This window comes from Symphalangus syndactylus, chromosome 7 (genome assembly GCF_028878055.3).
Source record: "Symphalangus syndactylus isolate Jambi chromosome 7, NHGRI_mSymSyn1-v2.1_pri, whole genome shotgun sequence".
NCBI lineage: Eukaryota > Metazoa > Chordata > Mammalia > Primates > Hylobatidae > Symphalangus > Symphalangus syndactylus.
Window position 1 is genome coordinate 9,055,712 of NC_072429.2, and position 16,387 is coordinate 9,072,098.

The window sequence follows — 16,387 nt, forward strand, 5'->3', positions numbered from 1 at the left end:
GGCTGTAGAGGTGGGTGCCTGTAATCCCAGCTACTTGGGAGGCTGAGGCAGGAGAATTGCTTGAACCTGGGAGACGGAGGTTGCAGTGAGCCGAGATCGCATCACTGCACTCCAGCCTGGGCGACAGAGTGAGACTCTGTTTAAAAAAAAAAAAAAAAAAAATGTTATCTGAAATTCACATTTAACTGGGTGTTCTGCATTTTGTCTGGCAACCTTACTTCTCTTCCAGTTCCCCCTCTTCCTCTCAGGCCCACCTGAACAATGCAGCCCACTCCCTGTGGGTCGGCTGCTCCGGCTTGCTGGCTGAGGCCCTCCCTAGGTTGATGCCACCTCCATGCCAGTCACCAGCGTTATCATCAGGCCCATGCTCATCTTTGATCTTGCCATTGGTAACCTTCAGGATACATTTGGCAGGCTTTCGAATTAACCACCAGGGAAGGTGAAGGTCTTAGGATTCGGGGCTTATATCCTGTCACAGGAGGAGTAAAAAATCTTCCTGTGAGCTCCTCTGTGAGTTCCTCAAACTGTTAACATACTGATTAATACATAACCTACTGACGTTGAAAACGACACTCACCTGTTTCTGAATCCCGAAGCTTTGCTGATTGTCCTGCATGAACGTTTTAGGCTGGGCACGCGGAGGCACATACCCAGCACTTCTGAAGGCTGAGGCGGTTGGATCACTTGAGGTCAGGAGTTCCAGACCAGCCTGGCCAAATGGTGAAACCCCATCTCTACCAAAAAAATACAAAAATTAGGTGGGCGTGGTGGAGCGCACCTGTAGTCCCAGCTACTCAGGAAGCTGAGAGGGGAGGATCGTTTGAACCTGGGAGGCAGAGGTGCAGTGAGTGAGATTGAGATTGCACTGAACTCCAGCCTGGGCAACAGAATGAGACTCTGTCTCAAAGAAAAAAAATTTAGCCTGCATGTTGTCATCTGCAGCCCATGATTGTAACCTCTGTGTTGCACCTCTAATGCAAAAGGACAACTCTGGTACGAGGAGTCCCCCCCTTCCCTAAACCTTCTTAGAAAAGCTTTCCACGCCTTCCACCTTGTAGCGGACTCTGGAACACGCCCAGATTTCTCGGAGTGACTTTGTTAGTGTGTCTTCCTGCTTTGATCCTCACATTTGGCTTCCAGTAAACCTCTATGAAGTCATGTCTGCCCCAACAGTCTTCATTTTGGTCTGTATCATCTAAAACTCTGCCCGAGGGAGTGTGAACCGAAGATCCAAAAAACCTGTTTTATTTGATGGTGACATTTTCATTCAGGAATTTTGACTATAAAGACTGGATTTCTGGCTTCTTGAAGCTGTGGCAGCCCCACGCCCGGTTTTCTACTTGGCCTCATCACCAAAAGCTAAGAGTTCCTCTCCTTTTTAGAAAGTTGGTAGGCTCTGCTTCTCCTTGGCCACCCCTGTAACCTGTTCTTGTCCTGTGGGAGCTTTTGCTTGACCCCAGTTCACAGGCTGGGGTCCAGTTCCCCGGCTTGACCCTCAAGGCCTTTCCCACTCAGGCAGCTTCGCCTCTCTGCCGCTTTCCCTCCCTATTCCTTTCCTTTCTTCACCTTCCTCTCCTGGCCCGGGGAACACTGGATGACGCCGTCATATGTCCCATGCCACTGGCCTCCCTGTCTCGGTATCTGCAGGCCCCGTCGCCCAACAGGCAGTTCTTCCTGTGGTTATATCCTACTCATTCATCCAGGCCCTGACCACATGCACGTCCTCCAGAGACCCTCGCTTGTCTCCCTGTTGGAAAGTGCTCCCTGCTTCCCTCCTCTGGCCACCCACAAAACCATTGCTGTCCCTTACCAGCCCTTTTCTACATACACATGCACACATGCACACACATGCGCACACACAGGCACGCACGCATACATGCCCACACACATATACATGCGCGTACACAGACACATCCCTTACCAGCCCCTTTTACACACACACACACACACACACACACGGCTAAGCATCCACTGTGTAGATGCTGGGGAAGCAACTAGGGAAATGACCTTTGGGAGTGTTAAAGAAAAAAGTGAGGCTGGGCAAGGTGGCTCACATCTGTAATCCCAGCACTTGGGAGGCCAAGGCATGAGGATCGCTTGAGCCCAGGAGTTCAAGACCAGCCTGGCCAACATGGCAGGGCCCGGTTTCTACAAAAAAATTAGCCAGGTGTGGCAGCGAATGCCTGTAGTCTCAGCTACTCTGGAGGCTGAGGTGGGACTATCTTCTGAGCCTGGGAGGTCAAGGCTGCAGTGAGCCGTGTTGGTGCCTGTAGCAAAACAAAACAAAACAAAACAAAAGTCATTCAATAATACTTGTTAAAGCACAGTGAAGGTTGGGTGCACACAATGTAAAGGCAGGGCTCACGCCTGTAATCGCAGCACTTTGGGAGGCCGAGGTGGGCGGATCACCTGAGGACAGGAGTTTGAGACCAGCCTGGCCAACATGGTGAAATCCCATCTCTACTAAAAATACAAAAATTAGCTGGTCAAGGCCAGGCGCAGTGGCTCACGCCTGTAATCCCAGCACTTTGGGAGGCCAAGGTGAGTGGATCACAAGGTCAGGAGTTCAAGACCAGCCTGGCCAAGATGGTGAAACCTCGTCTCTACTAAAAATACAAAAATTAGCCAGGCGTGGTGGCAGGCACCTGTAATCGCAGCTACTTGGAAGGCTGCAGCAGGAGAATTGTTTGAACCTGGGAGGCGGAGGTTGCAGTGAGCCAAGATTGTGCCACTGCACTCCAGCCTGGGCGACAGAGTGAGACTCTGTCTCAATAATAATAATAATAATAATCAAATTAGCTGGGTGTGATGGCACGTGCCTGTAATCCCAGCTACTCGGGAGGCTGAGGCAGAGAATCACTTGAACCTGGGAGGCGGAGGCTGCAGTGAGCCAAGATCGCACCACTGCACTCCAGCCTAGGTGATACAGTGAGACTCCATCTTAAAAAAAAAAAAGTACGGTAAGGCAGACTTTCTTCAGGACCATGGAGATAGACACAGGAACTGCTGGGGCGGGCTCTTGCAGTCGAGGAGAGAGACTGGCCTCAACTCCGAATACAGCACGGGCGAGTGGGGGGGTGATAGCCAAGGAGCAGGGTGGGGGCCAGGGGATGGGGAATTACTAAGAGCAACATCAGGGGTCGGGGATTCTAGCTGAAGACAGGCTAGCGTGACCAGACATCACTAGAGGGGTGATGGGGATGAGGAGCCCGACCAGATATCAAGGGTGATCAGATATTGAGGGTGGGGGGTTTCTGCCACAGTGAGCTAGCAGGGTTCTTGCTAAAACTGGATTGTATAAGGAAGTACACAGATGGGTCTAGGAGAAGCCTCAGGGGCCCGACTAATATTGGGTCAAGCAGAGTCCTTGTCAGGAGCCTCCAGGTGACTTGTCTGTCTGCAGACCTCAGGCGGGGAGAGGCCCCTGACCTGGGCTACCAGGCCAGACTGAGAACAAACTCCTCTATGGAGAAAACACTCAGCAACCCGTAACTTAGAAGAGGGCTCTCCAGACTGCGAAAACAACCAAAGCAATGTCACTGCGTCTGAAGGGGCGTGGCCCACCTGGAGCCCAAGGCAGCCTTCCTTTCTGGGAAAGTGGGGAGGGAGCTGAAAGAGAGCAGAGGCTGACCACAAACTGTCCTGGAGGCTACGCTCGAGACTTTTTTTTTTTTTTTTTTTTTTTGAGACTGAGTCTGGCCTTGTCACCAGGCTGGAGTGCAGTGCCGCAATCTCAGCACACTATAACCTCTGACACCCTGGTTCAAGCAATTCTCCTGCCTCATTCTCCGGAGTAGCTGGGATTACAGGCATGCGCCACCACACCCAGCTAATTTTTGTATTTTTAGTGGAGACGGGGTTTCACCATGTTGGCCAGGATGGTCTCGATCTCCTGACCTCGTGATCTGCCCACCTTGGCCTCCCAAAGTGCTGGGATTACAGACGTGAGCCACCGCGCCCGGCCAAGACTTTTGTTGACTCCAGCATAATTGGAAAACCAGTGGAGTTTTTAAAGCAAAGAGGTTACATAAGTCTGTATTTTGCTAGAATGTAAAACCCATCAGGGCAGGGATTTTGGTCTGTTTTATTTCCAGAACACCTGGTAATAACTGAATAAACAACTGTGTAGTGTATGAGTGAGCGAATGCGTGAATGGGTTGCGGGAAGGTAGATCATGCTGGCCACAGTGCAGGGATTGACTTAAGTGGGTGGGGTCTGGGAAGGGAGGTCAGGAGGCTGGGATACCAGGAGAGAATGAAAAGGGCCAGCTGGTGCAGAGAGCAGCCAGGGAAAGACTGGAGGGGACAAGTGGAGAGGTTTAGAGGTGACTTTACAGTGTACTTCATACTTCAAAAGTCTGGCACAGACTAGCCATTTGTGGACATTCTAGATCTGATCAAAGGCAGAACCACCCGGCCCTTGACTCCAGCAATACGACGGCTGGCCCGGAATTTCCTCCCCGGCAACGGTTGTTCTCACAGCATTTTTCCCAGTTTACTTAGAGCTTTCGCAGACATTGCCTCATCAGATCCTTATCACAGCCCTGAGGAGGGGAACTCATTAGCTCCATTTTACAGACTCGAAAACAGAGGCCAAGAGAGGTTATGTGACTTCCCTGGGGTAACACATGGGAAACATGGAATTCAGATCCAGGTCCACCAGTCTCTGCCTCCAGGGTCCTTTCTGGTTCCTCACTCAATTGGAGAGACGTGATTAGCAAATGTGAAAGAGAGCACCAGGCAGCATGTGGATTCAGCATGAAATGGGATATGAAGAGTGATAATAATGCATGGCACTGAAGGTCATCAAGCACTGCTGTGTGCCAGCTTCTACTCCAAGCACTTGACCCGAGTCCCCTCATTGATTCCTCAGACACTCTGAGTTTGGTCTGTCATTCTCCCCATTTTACACGTAGTACTGGCCAAGCACGTGAGGGACACCACTGTGGGCTTAGCCGCCAGGGAAGGCCTCAGAGAGGACGTAAGATGCGGGCAGGGGAGGAAGAAGGCGCCTTGAGGGAGGCTTGGCTTGAGCAAAAGTGTGGAGGAGTGGGCGAGAAAGGAGGAGAGAAGCCAATGGGTGCATGAGACAAGGCTCTGACCTGCGTGCTCTCCAGGAGGGGCCAGGCCTGGCATTGAGGTCTGGCCACAGTAAGTCCCTAGGGCAGGGGCTGACAACGGGGTGATGAGGGTGCCCTGGGCTTCAGTGAGGAAGAGGGGCAGGAGAGGGAGACAGCTGGCTGGTCAGGGCACTGCGGGTTGGTTTGGAAGTCCTGTGCTCAAGCTATCCTCCCACCCCAGCCTCCCAAGTAGCTGTGACCACAGGCAACGCGACTGCACCCAGCAAATTTTATTTATTTATCTTTTTGAGACAGGGTCTCACTCTGGTTGCCCAGGCAGGTGTGCAGTGGTGTGATCTCTGCTCACTGCAGCCTCAACCTCCCTGGCTTAGGTGATTCTCCCACCTCAGCCTCTCAAGTAGCTGGGACTACAGACAAGTGCCACCACACCCGGTTAATTTTTGTATTTTTAATAGAGATGGGGTTTTGCCATCTTGCCCAGGCTGGTCTCAAGCTCCTGGACTCAAGCAATCCGCCTGCCTCGGCCTCCCAAAGTATTGGGATGACAGGCATGAGCCACTGTGCCTGGCCAGCACCCAGCAAATTTTATGTAGCATATTTTAAGATGCCAGTAAACCAGAGGTTGCACACTGGTGCCCATAGGTTTGTTTTGTTTTGTCGTTTGTTTTTGAGATGGAGTCTCACTCTGTTGCCCAGGCTGGAGTGACACAATTTCGGCTCACTGCAAGCTCCGCCTCCCGGGTTCATGCCATTCTCCTGCCTCAGCCTCCCGAGTAGCTGGGACTACAGGAACCCGCCACCACGCCCGGCTAATTTTTTGTATTTTGAGTAGAGACGGGGTTTCACCGTGTTAGCCAGGATGGTCTCGATCTCCTGACCTTGTGATCTGCCTGCCTCGGCCTCCCAAAGTGCTGGGATGGTGCCCATAGGTTTTTGTTTGCTTCACAGTGTTGGTTCATATAGTGTGTTGTTTTTGAAAAATTAATCGAGACCATCCTGGCTAACACGGTGAAACCCCGTCTCTACTAAAAATACAAAAAATTAGCTGCACATGGTGGCACGTGCTTGTAGTCCCAGCTACATGGGAGGCTGAGGCAGGAGAATCGCTTGAACCCGGGAGGCGGAGGTTGCAGTGAGCCGAGATCGCACCACTGCACTCCAGCCTGGGTGACAGAGTGAGACTCTGTCTCAAAAAAAAAAAAAAAAGAAAGAAAAATTAATAACCAACTCAAAAAATCAGAACATTTCAAATCCAAACCCAAATTATACTGATTCCGATTGGAAAATGAGAAGATCTGGGAATGCAGGGCCTCCCTTCTGCATGGCAGCAATTGGCTGAAACACCTCTTGGCCGCAGTCCCCACCACCCCGTGTTGTTACGCTCCACTCATCTCACTCACCGATGCCACCTGCTTGGCCCCCTTAGGCACTGAGTTTGCAACACCCAATTTAGATGAACTGCAGCATGTTTGGAGAAGGGACTAGACTGTCTAGTGATCTGAAACTATGTCATATGAGGACCAGTTGGAGCAATGGGGGATATTTACCCTCTGGGGGCTTGATCACCGCTTTCTCATTCAAAGGGCTAAGACAGAGAAGGGGTCAGATCTGTTCTATGCCACCCCCGCAAAAAACTAGAACCAGTGGACGTGCGTGCAGGGAGCGAGGAGGGGAGGCAACAGGGAGGCAGATTTAATCTCAAACTGAGGCAGACTTTTGAACATCATAACTGTTTCAAGATGCAACAGGTCATGTCAGGAAGTGGCGAGCTCCCTGGCACAGAGGTGCAGGCCGTGTTTAGGCTGAGCCTGGGCAGCAGCTTCACCACAAATGTTTACAGAAAATCCAAGTGTTACGTGGGCAGCTGAACTGGATGCCCTTTGCGGTTTCTCCCAGCCCTCTAGGGCCGGGCTCTGTGCCCACAAATGGGATGCCAGGGTGAAGGAGAAGGAAGAGCTAAAAATGACTCCTCCACTGCTGGCCTGGAAGCCTGGAAGATGCTGCTGCTGGTGGAAGCGAAGAACTTCGGATGAAATTGATTGGTGGGAGTGGCAGGAGAAGACATTTTTTGTGATACAGTGTCAGAAAAGCAAGGAATTTGGGTCAGACCAGTCAGGTCTTTGAAGCTTTCCCCTGTCTGTGTCTTCCTTGGAGCACCTCCCAGTGTTGTCAGGAGGATTTAGATGAAAACAACCTGCCCAGTGCTTTTGCTTGACTGGCAGAGGCAGCTGGATAAAGGTGAGTGCCCCACCCTCACTCCAGCCTGAGAGACCCTGGGGTTCTGGAACTGTGCAAAGTCAAAGCCTGAGTTCTGCTCCTGCCCTGGTGGCCAGAAGTCTGACATCCACTTTCTGTCTGCTGGAGGGACAAGCACGTTGGATGACCTCTAGGGGCCCTGCCAGCTCTGGGCCACCTCAGTCCTGACAGGAACCTGGGTGTCCAAGCTCTGTGTCCAAGAGGGCCAGGCTGGAGGCTGGAGCAGTGGAGTTGGGAGGTCGGGAGGCAGCTCCTGGAGATGCACGTCTGCCATGGGAAAGGGAGACGCTTGGAGGTCACCTTTTGATATGGTTTTGACTTTCAAATCATGAACATTATCTTACATACTCAAAAAGTGCGGTTAAGCCAAAAAAGACAAAAACAACAACCCTGAAGTAGAATACAAATAGAAAAGAAGCCGGGAGCGGTGACTCACACCTGGAGTCCCAGCATTTTGGGAGGCTGAGGCGGGCAGATCACTTGAGGCCGGGAGTTCAAAACCAGCCTGGCCATAATGGTGAAACCTTATCTCTATTAAAAATACAAAAATTAGCCAGGCATGGTGGCACACATCTGTAATCCTAGCTACTAGGGAGACTGAGGCACAAGAATCGATCCAACCTAGGAGGCGGAGGTTGCAGTGAGCCAAGATTGTGCCCTTGCACTCCAGCCTGGGTGATAGAGCAAGACCCTGTCTCAAAAAAAAAAAAAAAAAAAAAAAAAAAAGGAATACAAATAGAAAAGAAAATGATGCTAGGTATGGTGGCTCATGCCTGTAATCTCAGCAAGGCCAAGGCAGGAAGATTACTTGAGGCCAGCAATTCAAGACCAGCCTGGGCAACAAAGCAAGACCCCCATCTTTACCAAAAATAAAAATAAAAAGTTAGCCAGGCATAGTGGCATACACATGTAGTCCCAGCTACTCAGGAGGCTGAGGTGGGAGAATTGCCTGAGCCTGGGAGGTCAAGGCTGCAATGAGCTGAAATCGCACCACTGCACTCCAGCCTGGGCGAAAGAGCGAGATCTTACCTAATCTGGAACTCCCAGGCTCAAGTGATCCTCCCACCTCAGCCTCCCAATCTGGAACTCCTGGGCTCAGGTGATCCTCCGACCTCAGCCTCCCAACGTGGTGGGATTACAGTCATGAGCCACCACGCCCAGCCTCTTTCTTTATTTTGACAAGGGCTCACTCTGTTGCCCAGGCTGGAGTGCAGCGGCACGATCTTGACTCACTGCAGCCTTGACTTCCTGGGCTCAAGTGATCCTTGTGCCTCAGCCTTCAGAGTAGCTGGGACTAACCCAGGTGTGCACCACCATGCCTAATTTTTAAAAATTTTTGTAGAGACAGGGTCTTGCTTTTTTGTCCAGGCTGGTCTTGAACTCCTGGGCTCAAGTGAATCGCCCGTCTCGGCCTCCCAAAGTGCTGGGATTACAGGCGTGGGCCGCTGCGCCTGGCATGGTGGTGTATTTCTGAAACGATTGTGTGTGTTTTGCAGGCCACATATATTTTTGTGATTTTGAAGAACAGTGTTATCTGTCTGAGCTCGCTGGGATGGCTCATAGCAAAGCAAGCATTTTAACAAGTAGATACCTGGCAAATGACCCCCCAGCATGTGGGACTCAGCTGGGCTGGAAACAGCCCCCACCTCTCAGCCCCAAGGCTGTTGTGGGTCGCTGAGTGGATAGCACCCCCTGCAGGACAACGCTTGCCTAGTGCCTGTCCCCAGAACATCTTGTCTAGCATGTTCATTACAATTTACAATTTTTCTAACACCAAAAATTAGATCCTCCTCTTCCCCCGTCAGGTTTTATGGGAGGCGATGTCGGCATTCGTAGGGCCCGTGCCTTTTCTTTGCCTCAGTGATGGGCCAGTGGAAACGGCCGTTTCCACAGTCGGACAGAACGAGGTTTGGGTCCTGGTGTTGCTGACAGACGTCTTAACCAGGCGGAGTCCGGACTCCACCACGTGGCGGTAATGAGAAGGTAGCTCTAGGGGCAGCGGTGGGATGAGATTAGATACGTGAAGAGGCTGTCCCGATGTGAGCTGGGTTATAAGCCCAAGGGAGGGGGCATGGGAGCCGAGGAGGGGACCGCATCAGAGGCCACCAGGCTGAGTAGGGCGGGCTTTTCACAGGGGCCTGGGTTCATGGCTGTGATGAGCCCCGCGCTGGGGAATGCAGAAGGCCATGGGTTCTCAGTGAGTCGGGCAGGGCCATGGTGCGTGCCCAGGTCTACCTGACTCCAAATCTTGTGTTCTTTCCCCTGTGGGACCTTCAGGGGTTTGCAAATAGAGGTCCCACTCTCCAAGGGCTTCCTGTTGCACTGGGCAGAAGGGAGGGTAGAACCTGCCCAGCTGCGTCCTCTACTCTCAGCCTTTCTCTGCCATTTCTTCACCAGATGGCAGCTTCCCGCCTGGGAATGGAGAACTTGAGTGGCCACCCAGGATGACAGGCAGCCTCCCCACCCGCCTAACCTCATGGGAGGTCCTGTGGACCCTCCACCTCCATCTCACAGGGCCTAAAGCCCACAGGGGGATCCTTAAGCAGTTAGAGTGGGTCCTGGGGCCAGCCCAGGGTTGGCACGGGGTTCGCGTTTCACTTCTGGGCCATGGCAAGCTCTGGTTCAGAGCCTTAGCTTGGCAGCAGCCCCTCTGCGCCAAGTCACTTGGCCCCTGCCACAGCACCACAGCCTGGAGCCCAACTGGATGAGCCCAGCTCACGCTTCTGAAGTGCGGTGTTCTGACAGCCCTGGTCTTGGTGCTCATCACTTGCTTGTCACTGTACTTTACAGGCAGAATGGGGACAAGAGCTTTAACTTCTATCACTGTGATTCTTTTCTTCTGCCGCAGTCCCTTATATGTAGCCTCCGACCAAATACAACTTTTGCCTTAGTGCTATTGCTGGAATGCAAAGCTTCTCTTTCAGATGAGCGCTGAGAGCCGACAAGGTTGAAATGGAAAAGGATTTCCTCAATGTCTTTCGCTCCCAGGTCAGGTAGACAAGCCCCGAGGTCTTCAAACTGGGGGTACACAGGTTTCTGGGTGCACAAAGTCTTTCTGGGAGTGAAGAAAAATAGGTTTTGCTACTTTATTGCCTAGTGAAACGCAGCATGGTGGGGTGTGGCTTGCTGCTTCAGTGCCGCCTCTGCTCAGACCTCTGCGGGGGCGTGAAGATGGGCAGGCCGTGGAGCTCCGACCCCACAGCACTGTCTAGGGGTGAATGTTCACAGCTCCTGAAGCCCCAGTGGGCGCGTGTACCGTGTGCTCTTTTAGTTTAGCCGTCCATAGACGGTTTGTGTTAGCTCAGTTAGACCTCTGCCTTATCACAAGAACAAAGGGCTTTCTGTGTCCTTTGGTCCTTGTTTTGGTGTACCGGAGGGATCGGATCACACATGATCTTGGCGAATGAGTGCAAGGTTTTATTGAGTAGAAGTAGCTCTCAGATGGGGGAGCCAGAAGGGAGATGGTTTTCTCCTGGAGTCGGGCCACTCGGTGGCCCAAGATCTCCTCCAACTGCCCCAGCCAAACTCTACGTCATTCTGCCGGTCGATGGCCTGCCAGCATGCCTGTCGGGGTGTTCCTCTCGACATCCAGCCTCCTGTGTGTCTTCTGGCTACAGTCTTGGGGGTTTTTCCAGGCACAAGATAGGGGTGTGGCAGGCCAGGGTGGTCTTGGGAAATGCAACATTTGGGCAGGAAAACAAAAATGCCTGTCCTTACCTAGGTCCGTGGGCACAGGCTGGCGGCGGAGCCCTAGCCAGGGACCATGCCCTCCTCTACCCAGCACTTCCTTTCCCCTCTTCTGTATCATTTAAAGGGACCACACTTTTCCCTTACCAGCACTTCCCTTCCGTATCACTAGTATATGGAATTAAAAAAAAATTTTTTTTGAGGCGGGGTCTCACTCTGTCACACAGGTTGGAGTGCAGTGGCGTGATCTCGGCTCACTGCAACCTCTGCCTTCCAGGTTCAAGCGACTCTCATGCCTCAGCCTCTCAAATAGCTGGAACTACAGGCATGCACCACCATGCCCAGCTAATTTAACACCTGGCTAATTTTTATATTTTGAGTAGAGACGGGGTTTCACCATGTTGGCCAGGCTGGTCTTGAACTCCTGACCTCAGGTGATCTGCCCGCCTCAGCCTCCCAAAGTGTTGGAATTACAGGTGAAAGCCACTATGCCTGGCCTAAAACATTTTTGTAAAAGATTTATCTATGATTCTTAGCTGATGTATCTTGAAAATTTGGGTAGTGACAGAAAATATTGCAGTGATACTGGATGGTATGTTTACATTCCAGTGACGTGCATAGCTTTAGGGAATCAGTGTCCAGGACTCAACTTCCATATGTCTTCTAGGCTGGAAGAGCATCTGAGGTGACATTCTCTCTTCTTGCCTCAAGTTGGCCAGGCTGGAACAGCATCTGAGGTGACAGTCTCTCTTCTCCATGATGCCTGCCCCAGATGTTACTGTGTGGGGTTGTCCCTCTTTGATGAAGTTCTGAAGGCAGGGGGTTGGGAATGAGGTTAGGGCATTCGAGGCAAATTTTGTGTTTTTTTTGAGACAGGGTCTCACTCTCTTGCCCAGGCTGAATACAGTACAATGGCAATCATGGTTCACTGCAGCCACAGACTCCCGGGCTCAAGCAATCGTCCCACTTTAGCCTCCCTAGTAACTGGGACTCTAGGCATGCACCACCATGCCTGGCTAATTGTTTAATTTTTATGTTTGTTTTTGTAGAGACAGGACCTTGCTATGTTGCGCAGGCTGGTCTTGAACTCCCAGGCTCAAGCGATTCTCCTGCCTCAGCCTACCAAGTAGCTGGGACTACAGCCATGAATCACCACGCCCGGCTAAGATGGCAATTTAAATTTAGTTCACTGCTTTGCATTTCCCACCTCCCCTTTTGTCTAGAAATGCATCTTTCTGGGGGGAATCCCCTAAGAGCAAAGCCAAGAGAGCACAGATAGAAAAATACTGACCCCTTTGGAAGCACTTCTGTCCCTGTTCTCAGCACTCATCTTAGGACGTGTCCTTAGCAGGACAAGCCTCAGAGCCTCGGGAGCAGCAGAGGGTGGTGGTGCTGAGTCTTGCGTGGAGCCGGACTGTTCTCTGGGAATACCAGCGTTTTCAGACATGTTGGCTGGAACTCACAGATGATATTTTTGTGATATTTATTTCAGATGCTGTGTGTTATTCAAGAATGGAGCCAAACTCTTTCATCAAATCATAATGGAATATATATATTTTCCTTTTATTTCATCTTTAAAATGTTTAATATTTTCTTTAAATTAAAAACAATTACAATTTTTTTATATTTATTTTTTGAGATCCCTGTAAAATGAAGATGCACTTTTCAGACCGGGCGCCGTGGCTCACACCTGTAATCCCAGCACTTTGGGATGGCGGCTCACTGCAAGCTCCCCCTCCCGGGTTCACACCATTCTCCTGCCTCAGCCTCCGGAGTAGCTGGGACTATGGGCGCCCCTCACCACGGCCGGCTATTTTTTTTTTTTTTTTTTTTTTTGGTATTTTTAGTAGAGACAGGGTTTCACCGTGTTAGCCAGGGTGGTCTCAATCTCAATCTCCTGACCTCGTGATCCGCCCACCTCGGCCTCCCAAAGTGCTGGGATTACAGTTGTGAGCCACCGCGCCCAGCCCTAAAATTTTTTAAAATGTCATTACAATAGTAAAAGACAGTAGGTGTCATGCAAAAATGTTAAAACCTTGATTTTTTCATTCGGCTTATGTAAAATTGATAATCACACAAAGAGCTCACATTTTGAGAAAAATGTGTCTTCCCATTCAGGAACACAGAACCCAGCTCCCACTTCCAAGTTTCCCTCTAAGAACCTTCAGTAAAGAACCGATCTACACAGGTGGATATGGATGTAAAACGGACGGTTTTCGGTGAGAACTTTTGGCTACTGAAAATGACTCACGGCTTTTTTTTTTTTTTTTTTTTTGAGACGGAGTCTCACTCTGTCGCCCAGGCTGGTGTGCAGTGGCGCGATCTCGGCTCACTGCAAACTGCGCCTCCCAGGTTCACGCCATTCTCCTGCCTCAGCCTCTCGAGTAGCTGGGACTACAGGCGGCCGCCACCACACCTGGCTAATTTTTTTTTTTTTGTAATTTTAGTAGAGACGGGGTTTCACTGCGTTAGCCAGGAGGGTCTCGATCTCCTGACCTCGTGATCCGCCCGCCTCGGCCTCCCAAAGTTCTGGGATTACAGGCCTGAGCCACCGTGCCCGGCCGACTCACGGTATTTTTTGATAGAGGAATGAGTTCTCTCATTAGGCACCTCCTATAATGTATATAACACCATGTTTTAAACGTGTAGGTTAAAAATAACACTGTGTATGCTTAGCTTTGTGAGTTAAATCACTCACATTCTCCACGAAGCACTCCAGCTGGGGAATTATGAGGGATGCAGAGCAGCTGAGGCTCCGTTTGGCACCCCCTCTTTGAGGGTGCCCTCCGAGGCCCCATCCCAGGGGCTGCGGGGAAGCCGGGCCTGGGGACCCCCTCCCACCCTGGGCTGAGCCCCCACCCCATTACCTGTACTGCCTGTCCCAGGCTTCCAGGTCTCTGCTCCTGCATGCCAGGCAGCGCTCCACCTCCGCGGCATTGCCCTTGACAGCGCTCTGTGGATCTTCCGATTCGGTACCCCGAACCCCCGTAGACGTGGCCTAGGGGGCCCAGGACCGCCGGCCCCTGCGGCTCCCAAAGCAGAAGAACTTCTTCAAGGTGGTGAGTTCTTCTCAGACCCCCAACCACTGGCTCCTGAGCCGCGGCAGCTCCCTGTCACCTTTTCACCGCCCCCCGCCCCACGCCCAGCCCCAATCGCCAATCCAACTCCAAATCCCCTATCCAACCCCCAATCCGCGATCCAACCCCCAATCCGCGATCCAACCCTCAATCCGTGATCCAACCCCAATCCGCGATCCAACACCAATCCGCGATCCAACCCTCAATCCGCGATCCAACACCAATCCACGATCCAACCCTCAATCCGCGATCCAACCCCAATCCGTGATCCAACCCCCAATCCGCGATCCAACACCAATCCGCGATCCAACCCCCAATCCGCGATCCAACCCTCAATCCGTGATCCAACCCCCAATCCGCGATCCAACCCCCAATCCGCGATCCAACCCCCAATCCGTAATCCAACCCCAATCCGCGATCCAACCCCCAATCCGCGATCCAACCCCCAATCCCCTATCCAACCCTCCAATCCGCGATCCAACCCCCAATCCGCGATCCATCCCCCAATCCGCGATCCAACCCCCAATCCGCGATCCAACCCCAATCCGCGATCCAACCCCCAATCCGTGATCCAACCCCAATCCGTGATCCAACTCAAAATCCCCGATCCAAATCCCAATCCGCGATTCCAAGTCTGCGATCTAGCCCAGAATCCGCGATCCCGCCTGGTCCACCCTTCAGCAGCGACACTGGCAGCCTCCGACATCTCAGACCTAGTGAGCCTCGCAAAGCCGTTAGGCGCGCGCTTGCACCGCGGGGGCCGCCCCTCCCGGAAGCCGCAGGTGCAGGCGCCTTTGGGCTCGCGGGTTCTCCTGGGCTGGCCCGGGCTCCCCCAGGACCACAGGCGGAAAATCGCAGGCGCGCGGCCCACGCGGCCGGAGGGGGAGGGCCTGTCTGACCGTGCGGCCCGCCCCGCTCCTCCTTCCGAAGAGAGATCTGGTGCTGGCATGGGCACCCCGCAGCCACCGGGGTGGCTTCCCGGATGCGCCTGGCTTCAGCGCTGACGCTCTGGCCCTGGGGGCTGCCTGGCTGGTGTCAGGTAGCGGAAGACGCCTGGAGAGTCACTTGCTCCTTCCCCCACCCGCCCCCACCGCTGCTCGTGCCAGGACGCGCAGTTTGCAGTTGCAGCTCTGGCACTGGCGCGGGATGGCAGAGCTTCCCTTGGATGGCGTCAGGGTCACCGAGTGCACAGCCTACCTGGTCTGAGGGTCTACTCCTCCTGGACACCTCTCCGCATCCTGATCCCTGGCGCTGGGCAATCCACAGGATGAGACTGATCGGCTGCTGGCGAAGCTGACCGCCTGACTTTGCTGCCTGGGTGGCTGGCCCCGGGATCCGCGCTGCTGGGGACGCGGGCCTGGTCTGCGGTGTCCAGCCGTTTGCTGCCGGCGCGCCACGTGTAGGCTGGTGGCTGCAGCCGCACCTCCGCGCCTGCGGGGGCTGGCGGGCCTGGTACCTGATGTCCTCAGGGTCAAGTGCATTGCTCACCCACCTGAGGGTCTGCTCTGCCTTGACCTCCTCCAAGAGCGCAGGGGCCACCGGGGAGGCAATTTAGGAATGCCTAAATTGAAGGAAATATCCTTTCTCTGTCTTTAAGAAATAAGTGGCTTTTCAGCAAGGGGAGCAAGCTGCCTCCCTGCGGCACCTGCAGACCCGCAGTGTTGCCAACAGCATGAGTGCCTGCAGCCCTTGCCTAGAGGCTGGGTTCCCACCTAGCAGTAGCATTGCTTCTGGCAGCAGCACTTCCGCTGACAGCATCCCTTCTGCTGGCAACAGCCCTTCCCACAGCCACAGCCACATGAGTTGCTGGTGCGACGGCAGCAGCAGATCACGGGTGTGCTGCAGCAGCCCCCACAGCAGCCGCGGCAGCAGGGCAGCAGCTGGAGCAGCAGCCCACCCGGTAGCACCTGCAGGTGGTGCAGCTGCCACAGCCACCACAGCCACCACTGCAGCCACCACCGCAGCCACCACCACAGCCACCACCACAGCCACCACAGCCACCACCGCAGCCACCACCGCAGCCACCACAGCCACCACCACAGCCGCCACCACAGCCACCACAACCACCACAGCCACCACCGCAGCCACCACCGCAGCCACTACCACAGCCACCACTGCAGCCACAACCACCACCGCAGCCACCACCACAGCCACCACTGCAGCCACAACCACCACCGCAGCCACCACCACAGCCACCACCGCAGCCACCACCATAGCCACCACCACAGCCACCACAACCACCACCACAGCCATCACCACAGCCACCACAACTCCACAACCACAGCAA

General features: G+C 53.2%; 1 pseudogene; it reads right to left on the reverse strand.

The window, feature by feature from the left end:
* Positions 1 to 15,812: 15,812 nt before the first annotated feature.
* Positions 15,813 to 16,387, reverse strand: LOC129487010 (small cysteine and glycine repeat-containing protein 2-like; annotated as a pseudogene).